Source organism: Periplaneta americana, chromosome 4 (genome assembly GCF_040183065.1).
Source record: "Periplaneta americana isolate PAMFEO1 chromosome 4, P.americana_PAMFEO1_priV1, whole genome shotgun sequence".
Lineage (NCBI taxonomy): Eukaryota > Metazoa > Arthropoda > Insecta > Blattodea > Blattidae > Periplaneta > Periplaneta americana.
In genome coordinates this window covers 62,604,607-62,626,881 of record NC_091120.1, presented here as the reverse complement: position 1 = coordinate 62,626,881, position 22,275 = coordinate 62,604,607, and the positions used below count along the sequence as shown (strand labels likewise).

The following is a 22,275-nucleotide window of genomic DNA, read 5'->3' as shown; positions in this document are numbered from 1 at the left end:
TATCGCACTATAGACTATTGTACTTAATTCCAATTACCAGTTTCGTCCTTCGTACGAGTAACTCATGTTGAAATAATTCTGTATCTACTCTATAAAAGAGTACCTTACGTACTGTAAATTCAATCTTCACTTCTGCCCGATCCGAAAAGACAAAATTACTCAGACATGCTATCTACTGTCCGTCCAAGTGGTTTTGTCGCAGGGTCGTAGAAAGGGGGGAAATCACGTGACAGTTAATTCCTTAACGATGCCCTTTTATTTAAGTTATTTTAAACGGTTGTATAATATTACGTAGACGTCCAATTAATTCCTGACAGAAATTAATGTTTTCAGAAAAGAGCTAAGACAGCCCAGCTCTTAGCCTTTAGAGAGAAGCGAGCAGAAGCGGGTGGGGGAAACCGAGCTACGACGTAGACAAACGGACGACAGTACCTGTGCGAAAATATGATTCAATATTGAAAGCTCTTTCGTCAGTAGAAATCGCGAACATATTTCTGGAACGTACTATACTCACTAACTCAGTACTGCTTGACTGCATGTACGCGGCCTTGGTTCTGTGTGGAGAACAGTTGGAAGTTTACTAGTAGAGGGGGTGGGAGTGAAGTACATTCAAATCTCAGGTACAATAAAAATTGAAGTAAAAATAAAATGATGTCCCTGTATAAACAGTCAGCCATGTTAGATTCGCGATGTGTGATGGAAAAAGATGGTATGAATGTGGGCTTCTCATTGGCTACTGAAGGAATTGTCCTAATTTGAAACCAGTTGTCTACGTTTTGTTTCTAAAGTGCACAATTAAGTGCTATTTTCGCTCTGTTCTGTCTGTTTTTGAACCTAAATGGTTCCAGAATCGCATTAAGCACACAAAATTCTATAAGAAACAATCATATCTCGAAATCGAAAAAATGGAGTTGTCTAACTTTGATACTATGCCCTTCAGATATAAAGCTTCTATAGTCAAATATCATAGAGAATAACACAGCAGTCACGAGAAAGGAGTGATGTATTAACTGAAGATCCATAAAAAATCAATACAGCATAAAACTTATTGCAGCAGTATATCCCGGCGTCTTTAAAGATAAAAGGAACCGAATGGCGTTGCAAATCTGTTTACAATATTACAATTAGCGCCCAAACTTTATGACGCAGAATGTAAAAAAAAAAAAAAAAAAAAAAAAAAAAAAAAAAAAAAAAAAAAAAAAAAAAATGAAACCAGACCGAGAGTTCCTTTCATGAATAACGTCTGTAATGTGAAAATAATAAAGATAAATATTGAATTATGAATTTAAAGAGAAATAGACATTGCAGTCATAACAGAAAAGAAAAAGAAACAAAAAGGAAGCCAAGACCTAAATAACTATACAATGTTTTATAGAGGGGTTGAAATAACTGAAAGAGCTCAAACAGGAGTAGCAATATTAGTAAGCACAAAATTAAGAAACACAATAACAATATATGAATGGGTAAACCAGAGAATAATGAAAATAAGATGCAAATTACCAAAAGAAAACCTTACACTAATAGGAATCTATGCACCAGAAGAGGGCAGAAAGCAAGATACAATAGAATTCTATCAGCAACTACAAAAAGTAATAGATCAAACAAATAAAAATGATTATCTAATCATAGCAGGTGATGTAAATGCTCGTATTGGGAAAACACCAATCACAAATGTGACAGGAAATAATGGAGAAGAAACATTAAATAATAATGGAAAAAAGGTACTAAATTTCGCATGCTTTAATCAACTGAGAATAACTAATAACTACTTCAAACATAAAGAAATTCATAAATATACGAGAAGTGAGAGAGGATCATGCTCAATAATAGATTACATTATGGTTAACCAAAAAATGAAAAACCTGGTTAGGGACACAAGAGTCTTTAGAGGAAGTGACATTCACAGCGATCATTTTCTACTGATTAGCAAAATAAATATACAAAAGAAATGGTGCAGAAACTGCAAAAAAAAAAAAAAATAAAGAAGAGGAAAAACAAGAAATCTATAGAATAAAGTTACTAGAAGAAGAATCCATACAAGACCTATATAAAAGAAGGTTAAGAGACTATACAAATGCAGAAGAGCCAAAAGAAGAAATTGAAGAAGAATGGCAATGTATTAGAGGACTCTTACATAAAACAGCAAAAGAAGTTTTAGGGACAAAGAAAGTAGGAGGGAGGAAAAAAGGCTTAAAAAAATTGGATCCCGAAATTCAGAAATTAGTGAGTGAAAAAAAGAGGCTTATCTAAAATATCTTAATAACAAGAATGATCAGAATAAAATAGAATATAATAGAGCAAGAGCATTAGTAAAAAGATATACTAGGAAACTAAATAGAGAACATTGGGAAAACTACATAGCAGAAATGGAACACAATTTACATGGAAGACAGGACAAAGTATATAAATTTATAAGAAGCCTTAATTCCCAAGAAAAAGATAAAACAAATCTGATAATTATACAAGATATAGAATTAGAAAATTATTATAAGAAATTATGGACTGATAAAGAAAATGAAGAAGAAACTATAGGAAGAAACAAACAGTACATAGAAGTAGATGACTTAGAAATGCAAGAGATGTTAGAAGCACTAAAGAAAAGTAGGAATAATAAAGCATGTGGAATAGACAATATAAATATAGAATTATTAAAATATGCCCCCAGAAATTTTCAAGAAAGGCTATTAAATTTTTATAACAAATGTTGGAAACAAAAGACTACGCCAGAAGAATGGAAAATAGGGAAGATAATATCGATATTTAAAAAAGGAGATAAAACAAACCCAGAAAATTATAGGGGAATAAGCTTACTATGTACAACATATAAAGTATATGCAAAAATAATAAGCCAAAGACTATCAAATATAGTCGACATAATAATATCAGAAGAGCAGACAGGTTTTAGGAAAGGGAGAAGCTGCATAGATAACGTTTTTACCTTAAAGCAAATAATTGAGAAAAGAAGGGAATTCAACTTAGAAACTCATATCCTTTTCATAGATTATAAGAAGGCTTTTGACAAAGTGTCTAGACCAAAATTGTGGAATATATTAAATGAAAAGGAAATCCCATTACATTTGATAGAAGTGATTAAAGATATGTACGGAAAAACAAAAATAAAAATAAACCAAAGAGAACCTATAAGAATAACAGGAGGAGTTAGACAAGGTTGTCCATTATCAACCACTCTTTTTAATATATATCTAGACGACATGATAAGATCATGGAAACAAATAACAATAGGAGGAATTAATTTAGGAAATATGATAATAAAAACGTTAGCCTTCGCAGATGATCAGATTTTAATAGCAAAAACAGAGGATGAAATGCAGAGAATGCTATATAAATTAAACGAAATATAAAAAAAATACAACATGGAAATATCATCAGGAAAAACAAAGGCAATGGCTTTCAAGGGCTCTTATCCAGTTCGGACAAAGATAATTTTAGAAAATAAAGCAATAGAACAAGTCTCAAAATTTAATTTCCTAGGTTGCGAAATAACATACACAACAGAAACAGATATAAATAACAAGTTAAACAAGTTTAACTATATAACAGGAACACTGAAAAGAACCTTGAAAAATAAAGCCAGAAAAGACTCTCTAATGAAATTATATAAGACGATGGCAGTTCCTACAATTACTTATGGATCCGAAACATGGACAATGACGGCACAACATATAGCTAGAATACAAGCTGCTGAAATGAAATTCCTCAGGCCAATAGCGGGATATCAAAGAACAGACAAAAAATACAATACAGAAATAAGACAACAACTAAAAGTAGAGGAACTAAATACAACAATAGTGAAACATAGAACAAAATGGGAAAACCACCTAACAAGGATGACGAACAATAGAATACCAAAAGCAGCATACAATTACTCACCACGAGGAAAAAGAAACTTAGGAAGACCTAAGAAAAGATGGAGGCAGCAACAATTTGGAGCCGGAACAGGCTAATGGAAGGCCTAAACCGTGACGTAGAAGAAGAAGATGAATTTAAATAAAGTTATAATTTGGCATCAAATTACATAAAACTTCTTTCACTGATACCCAATCCCAATATACAAAGCTGTTGAATGGTTCGTATTTTTATTAGATATGTATGGTTGATGTCCCGCGCCGTAGCGTCGTGGTCTAATCGCGTTAAGGAATGCGCACTGTTTCGAATCCTCATGTAGGAAGGCTTTTTTCTCATGAAATTTCGACCAATGTGTGGGACCTGTACCACCCAGCATCGTGATGAATTTGGGGAATTACGCTGGGTGGCTAAATCCTGTCAAGAAAGCCAGCTGTAACGGCTGGTGGATCATCGTGTTAACCACATGATGCATCAGTTCTGATTGTAAGTTCTTTCACCTTTACTGAGGCATGTGGTCATGAGGCCAGCAATCAGTTGGTCAGCCTGGGCCCTTAAAGGGCTGTCGCGCCACGGATATATGGTCGATGTCAATTCACTTCCCTCAGTAGTTGTCATAGAAAAAGTGACAGAGAATTTGAAGAACTCCCTATGATTTTGTGTACAGCTCATACATTTTGTCAAGACACTCGCGATGGGCAGTAGGGGAACAACGTTTCCTGTGGAGGGGGTAGGAGTAGAAGGGAAGGTCGGGCGTGTGTGTACCGAGTTCAAGGTAAAGGCTAACCCATTATCCTATAATTCGTAAGTAAACTCATCCGATCTAGTGCTCAGCTCTGTAGGAAGAGTGGGGGCGTGTCTGGACATAATGCATGAGCTGTAACGTCCACAACAGGAATTAGGGTAATGGAATTAGGATAAATAAATATAATCTGTTATAATATTAAAATGTAGATGTACAATAAACTGAATGAAATAAGCTATGTCTAACAGTAAATCCTCCAATAATGCATTAAAACAGAATACACATTAGGAGGACAATCAAAGAACTGTTTCCTAGTTAAAGAGATGTAGCGAATCGATACCCCCTCCCCGGTCCCCCTTCAAGCTTGCGAGTCAAAGTCGTAGCCGTGCTTTTAGAGGCTTTTTTTCCGTAAGCCTCGCTACTCGCACTGCTCTCTCCATACTGGAATGACTGCCAACAGTGAAATTAATATACCTATTGAACGATCGGAGTGCAACGAAGTGTTACAACATATCGTTATTACGAACTTATAGGACTGCTGTTAGCAGGAATAATAACTCATACTTTTTGGGCAGGTTAAGCCTCAAAACTTTAGAGCTTCGTCACTGACCATTAAACGATGCATCGCACTATCTCTTCGTTCTCACTAGCGGAGATAAACGGTTATATGAAATTTCGGAAACATATCTTGGTAGGGGGAACATTTTGTAATAACATCGGCCATCCTTTTCACAGAACATAAGCTATATCAAACCGTTATTAATACTTTCCGCTCGTATGCATTTAAATGTCCCCTCACTCGTGTACCGGAGGCATTTCAACATCTGTTGTACTACGTAATAGCATTAATCCCGCCCCGTTCAATGGAGAATGCATCAAGTTTAATATTACTCTGGTCGAGTTTAAGTGTTAATATTGCTATATATTGGAAGTTCACGATTTTCATAGAGTATTGAACTGGGAACTGATGTTGTTTGTGCTCAACACAATTTGTCAGAGATGTATTAATATCAATAAACTTTCCATTTAAATTACGTAATTTTATATAAAATGAAATTATGGTCAGATAGTCGCTCGAGGATGTGAAATTAATTATACAAAGACTTAAAAATAGACATGAGAATTATAGTTTTTATATCTAGTTAAAAAGCACACTTTTTCTATAGTATCAGACACTGATGATCTAATAATCGAAGTTGGTATAGCTCTGGCCTTCTATGCTGAAGGTTGCGGGTTCGATCCCGGGCCAGGTCGATGGCATTTAAATGTGCTTAAATGCGACAGGCTCACGTCAGTAGATTTACTGGCATGTAAAAGAACTCCTGCGGGACAAAATTCCGGCACATCCGGCGACGCTGATATAGCCTCTGCAGTTGCGAGCGTTGTTAAATAAAACATAACATTTAACATCTAATAATTGAGAAAGAATATAAGTATATAGGCTGAAGAGGTATTTGTATTTGTTTTGCTAATAATTGTAACATAAACTATAATATAAAGAGATAAAACTTTAGTTCACCCCTGAAGAGTAGAACTCGTGCTCAGGGGCGGATTCCTGAATTTAAATTAAGAAGTAGCCTATACAATACAATTTGCCTTATGTCTACTATAGAATAAGAATATATTATAAATCTAAATTCACAATTTTTCATTGTTTATAAAATCCATACATAACTTTTTAAATTTAATACTAGAACTATTAGAATTGACACGATTAGGATATTTAAATATAAATTTGTTATATATACTTGGGACTAAATTACTACTATGATTAAATACTGCAGCAGTGTTGCATTTTGGTTCAAACAATCTTAAAGAATTCATACCTTTTCTTTCATAACTATGAGAAAACAATTAAAAACTATTTCGACTTTTATGTATGAATTTTATTAATACAATATAATAAATTTGTCTTATTTTAAGAACATTAAAGTCTAAAAACAAATTTTGAGATGGAAAATCAATAGGTTCATGAAGACATATTTTAATTATTTTCTCCTACAATAAATAAAGTGGATTAAAATTGGTTTTAAATAAGCTATCCCATTCTATAATTCCATACATAATTACCGATTGAAATAAAGTTAAGTATATTGTGGATAATAAATTTATTGACAAGTAATTCCTCAATAAAACAAAAAAATATATATTTTACGTAATTTATTGCAAAGGTAATTAATGTATAGGCTACAGAAAAGAAGTAATGAACCAAATAAAATGATAAAAAAGAGGGAGGATTTTAAATAGAAAAGTATTCTCTGGAAAAATATCAGTGCTATATAATTCATTTTGTAAAGGAAGACAATAAAGGAAAATGAAGACTGAAACACTATAATTTTATAACAGAAACATATTATATTCACTGTTCCATGAAGAATGTAAGATTTAATTTCGTAATAAAATCAAATATTATTGGAAACATTACTGATATATTAATTTCAGCAGTCTATAAAGTGTGCTTATACTACGGTTCATAGTAGAACACTGTTTCAGACAGTGTCCTCCGTGACTATTCTGGCACACTCTCCCTCTTTGGGCAACATTTTAAATTATCTCGCCACACAGTTCTGACTTAATTTCGCCAAGACACCTCGAATCTCCTCCTTGAGCTCAGAATTGTTCGTGAATAAAATTGTTGACATGAAAACGAAATTTCACAAATCCCCAAAGAAAGCACTCCCAGAGTGTCAAAATCACAACACCGCGGCGGCCAGTTCTGGTCGCCTTTTCGTGAGAAGAAACTGGCAGGAAATTTTTCTCTCAACAAATCAGCTGTATCGCGCGCAGTGTGGTTGGTTGCGCGTCCTTCTGGAACCATACCATACACTTGGGACCACAAAAACTCTACAGAATGATTTATTGTCCAAAATCGATTCCTTTCTCCTCAAATCTCTTAATCAATCGTTTGATTAGGCGCATTTCGTCGACCGAAAATTTCACAAAGTCTTCGAATTCTCTCTGCATAACATCTCCGTATCTGTAATTGTAATGAGTTTTCACAATAAAACCGCGTTGTTCCTTCGTGTAGCGCCCCGTAACATTCGTAGAAGGAACTCTATTATCCTTCCTTCATGTATGTTTTGACAATAACAATGCTCCGTAACAACTAATCGCAATAAAAATAGATAAATGTTCTATTGTTAACAAAAGAGTACAATTTAGAAATTTCTATACACAAAACAAAAACCATGGCCTTTATTTGATAAAAATTCTATAAGAACTAAAATAGTTATCAATAACTCTGAAGTAGAGCAAGTAAATGCTTTTACTTAGCTTGGCTGTATTCTCTCCTATATTCATTCTCGAGATATAGATAATAAATTAGCCAAATTTCAACAGCTGCTAAGAACAATTAGAAATACACTGTTTAAGAAGGTCCGGTAAGACACAATTTTGAAATTCTACAAAACAATGGCCATTCCAACTTTGCTATATGGATCAGAAACTTGGACTCTAACAACTAGTCAACTGAAAAGAATAGAAGCAGCTGAGATGAGATTACTAAGAACCGCTAGCAGGCTACACTCTCTATGACCATAAATATAATGAAGACATCCGACAAGAACTAAATATCGCAGCCATTACAGAGACAATCCACAAGTATCGGAGCAACTGGCATGAGCATGTTCTACGGATGCCAAATGATAGACTACCCAGGAGATTATTAAATTACAGACCCCTTGGATATCGAGATCGTGGACGCCCGAAGAAGCGATGGAGAGACCAGCTTTTCACCTGAGACGAAACAGGCCAAATGGCCTAAACCCTGATAGCTATTGATGATGATGATGATGATGATGAAGATGACTTTTTTTTACTTCTAAAGGCGTCTCCCCTTTTATGGGGTTGCCTCCTACTGCCATCCTCCAAAGTCTTCTGTCCTGCCAGTCGCCTTCTTTCAAATTCCGCTCCTGCATTACCCTGGCCACTCCACCTCTCCAGGTGCTGCGAGGTTTTTGCATTTTCTTCCTCCCATATGGAGACCATGACAGGATCTGAATTATTTATTGTTTTTATTTTTATTACGAAATTAAATCTTGTATTCTCTCTGCGACATTCTATATAATAACTATGTAACCAATTGTATTCAATTAGAATTAGAGTCTCAATTAGAATTATTATTATTATTTATCTAAAATCTGAAGTATGGGTTCTCATGAATTAAAAGAAGTAGTGGATACAGAAATTGCCTTCCCGGTAAGGTAGGCAGCTAATCTAAATTCGATAGTCCAGAATGAGAAAATATGTTGAATTATTGTGGAATGTGTGAAGGATGTCGCAAAACTGAAGTTTATTTGTGGAGCTTTATAAATAAACTAATGAACAAAATAAATTTCAGAAAAAATAATTGAATGGATTCCTCGAGATGCATATAAATGGCCCATTCGTAAAATTTTGGCTAGCCAGGTTGAATGTAAGCCCTAAGATTGGAAGTTGGATAAAGACAGAATAAATATATTTTGACGTTTCTGGAGTCAGAAGACAAAATATTTCGTTATGGATAGGATAAACTTACTGGTAAAGAATAAAACATTTTACATTCGAATCTGGTGACCCATATCTAATGAATTTATTTTAAAAAAAATAAGGATTCGTATTCAAAACGGTAACTTTCCTTCGTGCTTGATCTCTTTTAACTCAAGGATTGCCTAACAAAAACCCTTCCACAACATATATGGAAACCCATTGAAAGTTCGTACACGCGTAAATTCTCTACAAGAAAATGACCTATACAAACTACTAAGGCAAGTAAATGGGTTTAAAATATGGCGCAAAATATTCTCTTCTATTGATTCGCGCAGTCGTCGCTGCGTGCTTCGGACTATTGATATGGAATGAGGGTTGAGTCGAATCTTCAAGGGGGAAAAAAAATTTCTCACGAAATTGGCTTTCACATGTTGAAAGGATGGAGATATACAGATCCCCAAAAATTGTACAGAGTAATCATTTTATTTTTACTAACATTTGTAATATTAACCTGGCTATACCTTTTGATTAAGAGTTAAGAACCGGAAACAGCGTTTGCTACCTCTTTCTACGATTGGAGTTCGATGCTACTGGCGTAAAATACAAACAAATCACTTTACTAGGTATAGGAGGGAAGAAAAGTAGTTCATCCATTTACGTAAACTAGGAAATATCGCGATTTTGAGTTTGATAATTTTCATTCGGTTTTTCTTTAATCAGAATACAGTACAGTGTTAACAATGAGTGTTTTTACTGACGAACTGAGCTTTCCATTCGGACGTATTCATTATGCGGTGTATATTATACTGTCTACAGCACATTAACGTACACCACAGAGAATGAAGTTAAATTGAAAAATAATCATAATATGGATATTTAAACACATTTTTTTAAAATGGTGGCCGATCATTTCGATACAGGCTTCAGTTCTTTTGTGCATATTATCGCACTATACGCTATTGTACGTAATTCCAATTACCAGGTTCGTACTTCGTATCAGTAACTCATGTTGAAATAATTCTGTACCTTCTCTATAAAAGAGACCTTACGTACTGTAAATTCAATCTTCACTTCTGTCCGATCCGAAAAGATAAAATTACTCAGACATGCTATTTACTATCCGTCCAAGTGGTTACGTCGCAGCGTCGTAGAAAGGGGGGAAATCACGTGACAGTTAATTACTTAACGAGGCCTTTTTATTTAAGTTATTTTAAACAATTGTATGGGTATAATATTACGTAGACGTCCAATTCCTAACAGAAATTAATGTTCTCAGAAAAGAGCTAAGACAGTCCAGCCACTAGCATTTACAGGGAGGCGAATGGAAGCAGGTGGGGGAAGCCGGGATGCAAAATAGGCAAATGGAAAAAGATACAATATTGAAAGCGCTTTCGTCACTGGAAAACGAGAACATATTTTGGAACGTACTGTTTACTATGACCGAAAGGTTACTATGCGGTCTTGGATCTGTGTGGAGGACGGTTGAACTTCACTAGTAGAAGGGATGGGAGTGAAATAGATTAAAAACTCAGGTACAATAAAAATTGAAGTAAAAATAAAATGATCTCCCTTTATTAATAGGGCCAATCCGTGAAGAAGATGAGGATGATGTTGATTAAACTGCCTATTGAAGGATATACTGGAAGGAATGTTGAAAGAGAAAAAATGTTCGGGACAGAAGAAAATTCAGATGATAAACAACATTAAGATAATTAATAATTATATTTTATTTAACGACGCTCGCAACTGCCGAGCTGTGTTATATTTTGCTGTGTAGGTCTAGCTCAGCGCCAGCAAAGATTTTTAGCCGCTGGAACCTCAATCGTTTCCAAACGGATCTGAGAGAGGGAAATTCTGTTGCCTACTGCGAGAAGTGGCGAAGTGCTTTCAGAATGAGAAGGCAATATAAAGCGGAGCTAGTTCAAGCCGGTCTATGTCGACTAGTCACTGATAAAGCGGTGTTGACTAGTTAAATCGTCACGAAGTCTCGCCTCTCACTGATGCTAAGCGTAGATATAACCGTACTTTCTTTCTTGTGCGCAAAATATTTTATAGCTAGAGATAAATTATTTTAAGGTGCGTCATTCGAAAGAGAAAGATTCTGAAGCGGACAGTATAAGAATGACAAACGCATGTTATCGCTTTAAAACTAAACAGAGATATCTAGCGTACAACAAACATGTTTTGCTGAGAAGTCCCTCCCTGTAAACGAAGATAAATTCCGTTTCTTTCCAAATTCAGAAGTTGAATGTTTTCTGTTGTGTGATGTGCAACTTACCGTAACAATGTCTCCTGAAGAGATTGCTAGCGGCTCTGGTGTTGCGTTTCCTTATACGCAAGAAGAAAGTTATACACTCGCAGGTGAGGAGTATGGTATTTTCTCTATATAATTTTTCAAGGGACTTGCTAATGACGCAGTACGTGCACCTGCCAAATTTTCACAAACACAGAATATGACTGCATAGACATGTGGTGTAGGAGTGCATACGGTATCTCGTATTCTCGAGTAGGGCAAAGAGTCAGGTTTTTGATATCAGTAAACCATGTCCGCTGCTAAGTGGTAAAACTCAGCGAATTTTAATTATATTTATGACGTGATATTTGTGTGAATCTCGATATTCTGACTTGAGCGTCGTGGAAAATGCCTTGTACATGTGAATTGGGAACTTGGAAAGTAAAAAGTAAGCTGTGAATAACCACAGGTATGATTTTCACTTTTCATAGTAATAAATTATACAGAGTATTTCAAGAAATACGTGCGGGATATTAAGTTGATATTGTAAACATAATCATTCTCTTTTAGCGATGACTTATTACGAAACGGTTTAACAAGCTTACTCAAGAACGTCAGAAAACATGATACGATAAGGCAATTTAATTATGTTTCACGTCTTTTAAAATAAATACAGACGTACTAGGAACAAAAAGATCTTATAATTACAAAATTCAATCTGTATGTTAAAATTATTACGTTACGTATATTACACTTGTCGACCTGGTTGGCGAGTTGGTATAGCGCTGGCCTTCTATGCCCAAGGTTGCGTGTTCGATCCTGGGGCAGATCGATGGCATTTAAGTGTGCTTAAATGCGACAGGCTCATGTCAGTAGATTTACTGGCATGTAAAAGAACTCCCGCGGGACAAAATTCCGACACATCCGGCGACGCTGATATAACCTCTGCAGTTGCGAGCGTCGTTAAATAAACCATAACATTTAACATTTATATTACACTTTGTATATTTTTAACATAAAATTTTTACCTTCAATATTTTAATATGATATGATTGGATTAGCCTACTTACTTACTTACTTACTGGCTATTAAGGAACCCGGAAGTTCATTGCCGCCCTCACATAAGCCCGCCATTGGTCCCTATCCTGAGCAAAATTAATCCAGCCAGAAACAAATAATAATAATAATAATAATAATAATAATAATAATAATAATAATAATAATTTTAATAATAATAATAATAATAATAATAATAATAATTCTTTATTTATACTGGCAGAGTTAAGGCCATAGGGCTTTCTCTTACACTCTAGCAGATCGCAAAGTATACAAGCAGTTAAAACTTAACAAAAAGTTAAAGAACAGAATACTAACATATAAAAATAAAAAAAAAAATAATAATAATAATAATAATAATAATAATAATAATAATTCTTTATTTATACTGGCAGAGTTAAGGCCATAGGGCCTTCTCTTACACTCTACCAGATCACAAAGTATACAAGCAGTTAAAACTTAACAAAAAGTTAAAGAACAGAAAACTAACATATAAATAATAATAATAATAATAATAATAATAATAATAATAATAATAATAACAATAATTCTTTATTTATACTGGCAGAGTTAAGGCCATAGGGCCTTCTCTTACACTCTACCAGATCACAAAGTATACAAGCATTTAAAACTTAACAAAAGTTAAAGAACAGAATACTAACATATAAAAAAAAATAATAATGTCATAATAAAATCGACACTAAACAACATGAAAGTAATACAATAATAGAAAAAAGGAAGTAAAATACATTGGAATATGGTAAAAGCAATTCATTTAGTACAAATGGTTAATATGGAAAACGTAAGGTAGAATATAACAAAATGGAATGTAATAAAATAATAATAAAAATAAATAAATACGAATATCAAATAAAATTCACAGTAAAAAGGCTATGATAATAAATTCATCGGCTGATAAAGAGAAGCTGATACAATTTTACTAATATTTAAAGAACACTAATAAAAAATGTATACAGTCATAGAAGTACAAGTTGAGTAAATTAATGCAAACATACTAAATAATAATTACAAAATAATATAAGGCTAGAAGTTACACTCAATGAATATGCAAGCGGTAAGTGAACCAATATTACAAATTACAAGAATAACAAATTCAAAGTAAATTATAACTATACAACAGTGAGGAAAATTATATATATATATATATATATATATATATATATATATATTACACACACACACACACACACACACACACAAAGGAGAATTAAACATGAATACTGGTCACGTGTTTAAACAATTTTCTTTTAAATTGCAATATTATTCGAGGGAGCTGGGTAGGGAGTTGGAGAAACGAATTGCTGATACTGTGAAAGAGGAAGAATAGTGACCTGTTTTATGGCTAGGCATAGATAATAAAGAGTCATTTATAGAACGAGTACCCAGGCTGTGATAAGAGGACAAGAAATTTAAACGCACAGAGAGATAGTTAGGCGAAGAAGTATTGACGATGTGATATAGAAAATTAGTGAATGGATATATCTTCGTTCCTGTAATCTTACCCATTGGAGCGTTTCAAGGGAAGGTGTAATGTGGTCGTATTTGCGGATGTTGCAAATGAAACGTATGCAGGCATTATGAACGCGCTGCAATCTTTGGGCTAAGTTAGAATTTAAATCTGTTAGTAGAATGTCGCATTAGTCAAAATGTGGCAGCACCAATGTTGTTATTGTCATAAAAATTATGGACAATTTGTATATCATTCGTTAATGGTGGTGCTGTTACATTTTTGCTTTCAGGAATCCACCATTAACTACATTTTATTATTAATAACTATTACTCTACAGAGTAAACCGTAAGGTCATTAATTTTAGGGGGTTATTCTTCGAGATATTTCAAACATAAAAGGCTAAGATATCTTATTTAAGCTTCCCTTAACAGTAGGCCTATCCACTCGTGCAAGACACTTTTAAGACTTTATCGATTTGAAAATTTTCAAATATTTCTTTATGAGAATATAGGTTATGCTAAATTCGTCTTGTGAAACAATTGACTTATTTTACGCAGACAGATAAAAGGTGCGAATGTGCAATATTTTTACACATGCTACGTGAGCGGAAGTATTTGAGGTAAATAATATTGCAGTTGAGAGAAATTGGAGAGAAAAAAAACGTTATTCCGAGAGAAATCGGTGAGAAAAAACGTTATTTCAGACGGAGAACACTGGGCCCCAGCGTTTTGTTGTCTCCACATGTGACGCTTGATTTATGTAATATGTTAAACCAACTGGTGATGTGCCGCTCGCACAAAGAATTATGGAACATATTTTTGTCGACGCAACGCGAAATTTTGTGAAACGAGCTCGAAACCTGCTAGATATGCAGTGACAAAACCATTTTGTTTTATTATTTGCACATATTTCTGCGAATGTAAGAGTAAAACTGGTATATTTTTCACTGTGGGCGTGTAACAATCTAGGCTGTAACCAAGATACAGTGAAGTTCGCCTACACCGGTGATGTCAGAGCATGAATGACCTTGATTATTCTCGTGCTACGTGGCTGGATGTATTGTTGTAGGTATACAGTAGGTAGCAGCCTAGATCATTATATATAACAGATAGCTTATCCCTATGTTAAAATCGGTAGCACTTTGAAGAGAACAGCCGCCAGGATCACCACCCGTCCACCGTAAACGAACACGAGATGGCAATACAGTCGCTAATGCAATTAAAATGGGAGTTATGACGTAACTCCTTATGTAACAACTAGATGGCAGCATAGTAAACTGACGAAAGTTATCGTCAAAGCCTATAAGGTCGAGCAATCTGAGTATATATTATGATCTAGGGTAGCAGTAACCAAAACACAAAAGTGAACAGAAAGAATATTATTTACCCGATCGAAATGCAAGAACTCTTTACAGTTTTGTTTACACATTTGTAATAAATGGAATAAAATTATTTCACATCGTAAGAAATTATACACACATTCATCCATTCATAGTTTTCTATCCAAGGGCAGGTCTTTCACTGCAACCCCAGCAATCTCCAATCTTCCCTATTTTCCATATTCGTCAGTCTCCGCATATGATCCATATAACTTAAAGTGTTCTACCATCTGATATCATCTTCTGTCCCGAACTTTTCTCCCGTTCACCATTCCTTCCAGTACATCGTTCAGTAGGTAGTTTCTCCTCACCCAATTTCTTTTTCTCTTCCTAATCAGTTCCAGCATATTATAATATGATTTTAAATAACCAACCAAAATATAATATTGAATAAATAACTTAAAAATAACTGTGTCCACTATACAACTTCCGAAACTACTGGAGTGCTTCATCACTGTCATTACAATGATAAATACTGCTGTGCGAAAATAAGCCATTTAAGATTAATTTTCACCAGATTTCTTCTTCGATTTTCGCCTCACACTAGCCTTGTTATGTCTAGTAAAATATTATATGAATGAATAAGTTAAAGCATAGTACGAATGTTATCACCGGATAACTTGGCCCTTAATTTTGGCTTTGTTACACAAATTAAAATAATTGTTCGCATCTGTAGGCCTACTGATGGAAATCGTAATAATTGCACTGCAATTTCATGAATCTCCGGATGCAGTTCAAGGTTTCAGGAATTATAAAAGCAAAGAATATATTCGTCAGTATACTCTTCAATAATACAGTAAGTCATAGATCAATACATTATTTATAGCTGCTACTCTGTAAGTAAATTTTCTGGATTTTCAGAACCTATTGTAAACCAAATAATTTGTGAACTTATGATTAATAGCTGTGTAACACAAATATTGCACTTGTTGAACACAAATAAAGAAAATAAGAGGTAAATATTATGGTAAATTAATTCTTAGATTTCACTACGAAAACAGAGGAAGAGAGTCGTCTAATGACAAGATGTGAAACGATGCTTCAAGTTTATGTAGCGCTGTACTGCACCCTCCAGGTACGTTCATTAGCGAAACTTGTTCCTTTTGACACGTTCTATCACTACTCAAAGTTTGTAACAAACTCACCCAAACATTCTGACATTAAGGATATTTACTGGCGCATACAAAAGCATCTCTTTAACCAGTAGCCTGTAATGTCTTATGGACATGTTTTAGGCACTCAGTATCCGTGTTTACAACAGAATATTGCCTCGGTTTTCAAATACTTTATGATTCGACCAGGATTCTAGTACATTTGCCACTTCTGCCTACTGAAAAGTAGCCTAAATCTTTGCATAAAAATGTATTTTCTTTCAATCTATTTCCCTAATGATTGACTTATTGGTATGAAAGTTTAAGCCCTAAATTTTTGTCTACATATAATAATCATAATCACCATCAGCTTCATGGTTCGGCTTGGTGGTTTGTTCCATCTCCAGTTTTCAGTTTAACAGTGTGATCCCAAATCTCGCTCAGTTCATTTGGACATGTTTATGATACATACATGTATATGATTATGTTTGAGACCTTTATCATTGTATTTTAAGCTGGTGTTCTTCAATACTAACGCCAGTACTTGTTTAAAAGTTTGTGTTATTGTGCATGTCACTTGAAAATTCGCTCAATCCATAGACCGGTGAATAAAAGAAACTGACCCAGTCCTTTCACAAAAATGTACAACGCGTTTTGGATCACTCTCTTCATGGGATCTTTCTGGGTCTGTCAACTGTTCTTGTTCCTTTGGTCTATTTCGCTATATTCGTACCTAGTAATAATCTGGTGTCCTCCATACATTCTAGGTTCTCAAACCAAACAAGTTTCCTCTTCTTTCTTCTCTTATTTCGTTTATTGGTTTGATTTTCCTCTTATTCCTTCATTTTTATTTCATCTCTCTGTATGACTCCTTTCACTGCTTTTAAAATAATTCTTATGTCAATTGCCTAGAAATTCCACTTCACACATCAGCTCTGTATTCCTCATCTTTCACTGTTGCTATCTCTCGTCACTGGAACTGTCTGACCCCTGAAGTCAAGGGCTGCCGAACATTGAAATCTTTCAAATCCAAGTTAGAAAATTATCTTATGACGAGTTGCCAAACTAACTTACTATTATGAGAAGTGTTGTATTGCATGTTTCCATGTATTCACATTTTTCTATTTTCTAGTGATATTTAACTTATTTTATATTTTTGTTTTCATATTTTCCGATAATGGTATAACTATAATGTGACAAGTCGAGCTGTATATAATCATAATATTCCTTACTGTGTGTACTTAAAAATATTGTATTCATTGTATGCTTTGTACTGCACTATTTTATTACTGCTATTATTATTATTATTATTATTATTATCATTATTATTATTACTATTATTATTATTATCAATAATTGTCTTGTTTTTTTATACTTTGTATATCTCATTTATTTTGACCTGCTGTTCGCATTTTATTATGCTTTTTTCTTTCTTTCTGTATGTTATATATTATGTCTGATTTCTACTTACTTGTTTACATTTTATTATTATTATCTTACTTAGTTTTGTGTGTAAAATTATAGTATACTTTGTAAATTTGTAGTGTTTTTTTGTTTTATTATGCTTTTTTCTTTCTTCCTGTATGTTATATATTATGTCTGATTTCTACTTACTTGTTGTTTACATTTTATTATTATTATCTTACTTAGTTTTGTGTGTAAAATTATAGTGTACTTTGTAAATTTGTAGTGTTTTTTGTAACGCAGTTTTACTCCTGGTTGAGTGTTAGAGAAGGCCGTACGGCCTTAACTCTGCCAGGTTAAATAAATTATTATTATTATTATTATTATTATTATTATTATTATTATTATTATTTATTCTTCTTGTAGGCTATGTTTCATGGTTGAAGTACATGATTTACTTTCATAATGTAATCGTGCCGAAAGTGCCATAGTTTTTAAAATATTGGCATAGTTTCTTTTATTGTTTTATGCTTTAAATTGTTTTCTTGTTCCAGAGATCTAGTTGAATTTAATTATTTTATTATCTATATCTTCTTCACTGCAGAGTGATAGTTGACAACCTGTATAATTAATATTAATTTCAATTATTTTAAGTAGATATTTTTATAAATATCAGATAAATTAAAATACATTACAATATGCTAATAGTTACAGATATTTTATTTGAAATTCGACAAAATTAATTATGAAATATTTCAACTGCCAATTTCTGAACAAAGTAAGCGATCTTAGGCCTATATACTTACTTATTTGAAAATTTTAAAATTACCTTCTTATACAGTGCTGAAAATTGATTTTTTTTATTAATAATCCTATTTTGATAATGAACCTAATCTTTAGAAAAAGTGTGAAACGTATGATGAGAAAGTAATGTGTAATACGCATTTTCATTTCATTTCATTTCATTTCATTTCATTTATTATATTCCATAGATCTTACATTAGCAATGAAGCTTTAAGATGTGGAACAAGTCAAAATTTTACAAGATTACAATTACAATTTTTACAATTATTTTAAATATTTTACAATTTTTGGCGAGATATAGTGAGATGAGTTGAGGCCGAAGATTCGCTAACAGATTACCTGGAATTTGCCTTATGGTTGGGGAAAACCTCGGAAAAAATCCAACCAGGTATTCAGAGCAAACGGGGGTGAAGTGAAGTGAGGCAAGGACTCCCATAGACCACCCGGCATCAGTCCCACGGCTCGGAAAAACCTCGGAAGAAACCAACCAATCAGACCAAACGGGAGATCCAAACCAAGCCCGAGCGCAGCTCCGGATCAGCAGGCATCAGTGTTGATAATATCTTAAATTTGCTCATTTGGGAGCCTTAAACTACGTAAACTTAAGGACTGAAGAGCAAAACCTCAGTGTAACAAGTTGTGTAACATGGAAAAAAAGAAACATCATAGTATATTTTAAAGGTTACTTTAGAGAATTAAGTGAACTCTTTGATCTTGGTAATTAAACCATGTTCAAAAGGACATGTAATAGATTCTAATGTATGCCTTCATTCACTTGCGATTGCTCTCAACTTCTAGGAATTCAGTTCTATTCCTCGAAGAGAAGTGTATCTCGATTTGGTTTCTGAGAATCAATAAATATAAAGCTGTGAGAGACACTTCTACATAGCCTACATACCGTAGCCTTCCTTTACTCATTTTTAGATACTATATGATACAATTTTTCAATCTGTATGTATATGCTCGTATGAGTATGAGTGCATTCATCTCAGAAATTAATTATATAAACTTCACTTTTTGCTGGTGGTTCTTAGTAAGATAATTCCACGCGAACATCTATCAGGTCAACACCTGTGGAGTAACGGTTAGCGCGTCTGACCCCGAAACCAGGCGGATCTGATTCGAATCCCGGTCGGGGCAAGTTACCTGGTTGAGGTTTTCTCCGGAGTTTTCCTTCATCCCAATATGAGTAAATGCTGGGTAACTATCGATGCTGGACACCGAACTCATTTCACAGGCATTATCTATAGTAATGTTACGAGAAGTCTGAGATTTGCCGATAAATCCACGAGCGAAGCGAGTGGATTTATTTGGGAAATCTCAGACGTCGAGTGACATCTATTAGGACTATTTCGTGAATAAAATAGAAACGTAAATAGTATATCCCTAAAATTCGCTCACAAAATGTTAATAATTGTATTTTATTAATATTTAACCTATTCAGACATTGTGAAGTCGAAATAGATGAGTAACGATTAGGCTACTTCAATAAAGAAATTGAATGTTATTCAGTAATACCAATTGAGAAGAGCGAAATATATGTTTAAAAATGTTAATTACATGTACTGTGCTTTTCTCTTGTTATAACAGAAATACATTTCCATTATCTGCTGAAATCATAGTTTAATTTAAACATTTATAGTATAATTACAAATAACATTATTAATACATTAATTAAATGAGCAATTGCTATGAAGGAGGGTCATTTTCTTTAGATACAGTGGACATGGAATTAGAAGATAAAGATGTAGATGTGGAAGTAGGATTTCGCTCTTTATTTAGTACAATGGATTCATGCTCATCGATTTACGTGGAAACAGTTGACGACATTGACTAAACAAAAGAACGACCATGCGATAAATTGATAGTGATAAATCGAGCTGCAGAAATTATCGCAATGTATGACTGTGATTGGTTCGAATTCAAAATTTCATTACACTTCACTGGCCGAAAATGGAATGACGTTATGTAAACGAAATAATCACCTTCATTCCATTCAGACGCTAAATAACCTGAGATCTTGATACAGCTCGTAAAATAACCCACTAAAAAAACATATCTCAATCAATAAATAATTTTAATAAAATTATAACAGAAGTCAATGTATAACAAGTCGCGTATCTGAACAATAGCAGTCTTCATTATGGCCTCAAATCATTTAACTTACAAATTAATCTCCCATAAATTATCGTGCTCATTACTACCTATTAGTTTTATAATAACGGAAAATAGAAAATAAAACAATTCATTTAATGAAGACACTCCCGAAAGTAATTTATCCTTTCCAGAACAGTCTCTGCTTTGCAGAAGTTGCCGCGACTTTGCTGTAGAGAATTCGGTACAATCATGGTGGAAACATAGTAGAGGTGTGGGACAAGCTGTGCATGTTTTCGTTCAGTCTGCGCATGACGTCACCTTTACTGCAGGCCCACTGCCATCGTGTATTAGATCACGATGGCAGTGGCAGGCCGCACTCGAAGACACAGTCAACATAACAGATTGTTGATGGTTAGATCTGCGTCCATAGATTTAAATGAATAAATAAAAATCATTGTTTGTGTATTCAGTAAATATTGACAGTATAGGCTATAATAGGGTCTACCTTGAAGTGATAACATTATAAAATAGTGAACAATAAATTAAATTCAGGAGTCTAGAAATAATGTAATATGGTAGTGCAACGTTAATAATTGCCTTCTGTAATATACACGTACTTTTATAATAATTATAATACATTATACTACAAATATGCACAAAATTAGGCCCATATATCACACACATTATGTTGCACATGAATTCAAGTACAATAGGAACTACCTTGAAATGATAACGTAATAAAATTATGATCTATTAAATATTAAACTCAAGTTTCAAGAAACAATGTGATATGGCAGTGTGTCATTAATAATATTGCCTTCTGTAATATATACGTGGTTTTATAATAATTACAATAAAATGTGTAATAAATATGTACATACTTAGATCTATACAGTTATTTATAACCTACATTATTTTGTACATGAATTCAAATACTTTTGAACCTTCATTAACATATGTATATGAATTTCTTGGAATAATTTGTCATTATAGTAAACAAATATTTTTATATATTCAGGCTATTGGAGACATAATATAGTCTACTACATTATTTACCTTATTATTCCACACACGACATAATATAATTTCACCATTATAAATCCCACTCTGTTAAGTAAATACTTATTCTTATGCAATCTTTTTCATTTTCTTTATAACATTTCTCTTTGAAATTCCACACATTTTTATTATTTTATTAATTTCTTTAATTCTAATAAATGTTCTTGTTCTAACCAATGTCGTAATTACTTCTGGCGGAAGAGGAGAACTGATTTCTGCTTCGTTTTTCATGGCAGAATTAACCAAATTTACAGTCTTTTTTATTATAAATTTCTCATGAGAAACAGAATCTCCGTGCACATCTGAGAATATACTGTCAACAAGCATGGCAACCAATTGCAGATCCTTAGAACGGAGAATTAAGTTTCCACGGGACACTGTAGTAATCCAGTCTTTTTGATTAGCAGAAGTTGACAATTTTGTGGGAATTCCAAGATTCGGGTATTGCTCCATATGTTTTGATGCAGCATATCCTGCAATATATTTTAATCCTTCCTGGGATATCCGCTGTCTTGCAGAGATTTCATATATTTTTTTCTGGGAGGCCTATATTTTCTTCGGGATCTCGATCGTTAGTAAATTTAACCGGTTTCAGAATGCCTTTAA

General features: G+C 33.6%; 1 protein-coding gene and 1 long non-coding RNA gene across 5 annotated transcripts in view; one reads left to right on the top strand and one right to left on the bottom strand.

The window, feature by feature from the left end:
- Positions 1-22,275, bottom strand: part of LOC138697839 (atrial natriuretic peptide receptor 1-like) — a 2,249,689-nt gene that overhangs the window by 720,943 nt on the left and 1,506,471 nt on the right. The gene's annotated exons all lie outside the window — the stretch shown is intronic.
- LOC138697842 (uncharacterized) overlaps positions 11,271-22,275 on the top strand; it is a 434,418-nt gene continuing 423,413 nt past the window's right edge. For both annotated transcript variants that reach the window (XR_011331625.1, XR_011331624.1), the window contains exon 1: positions 11,271-11,437. This is a non-coding gene — a long non-coding RNA (uncharacterized lncRNA). The remainder of the gene's footprint in view (positions 11,438-22,275) is intronic.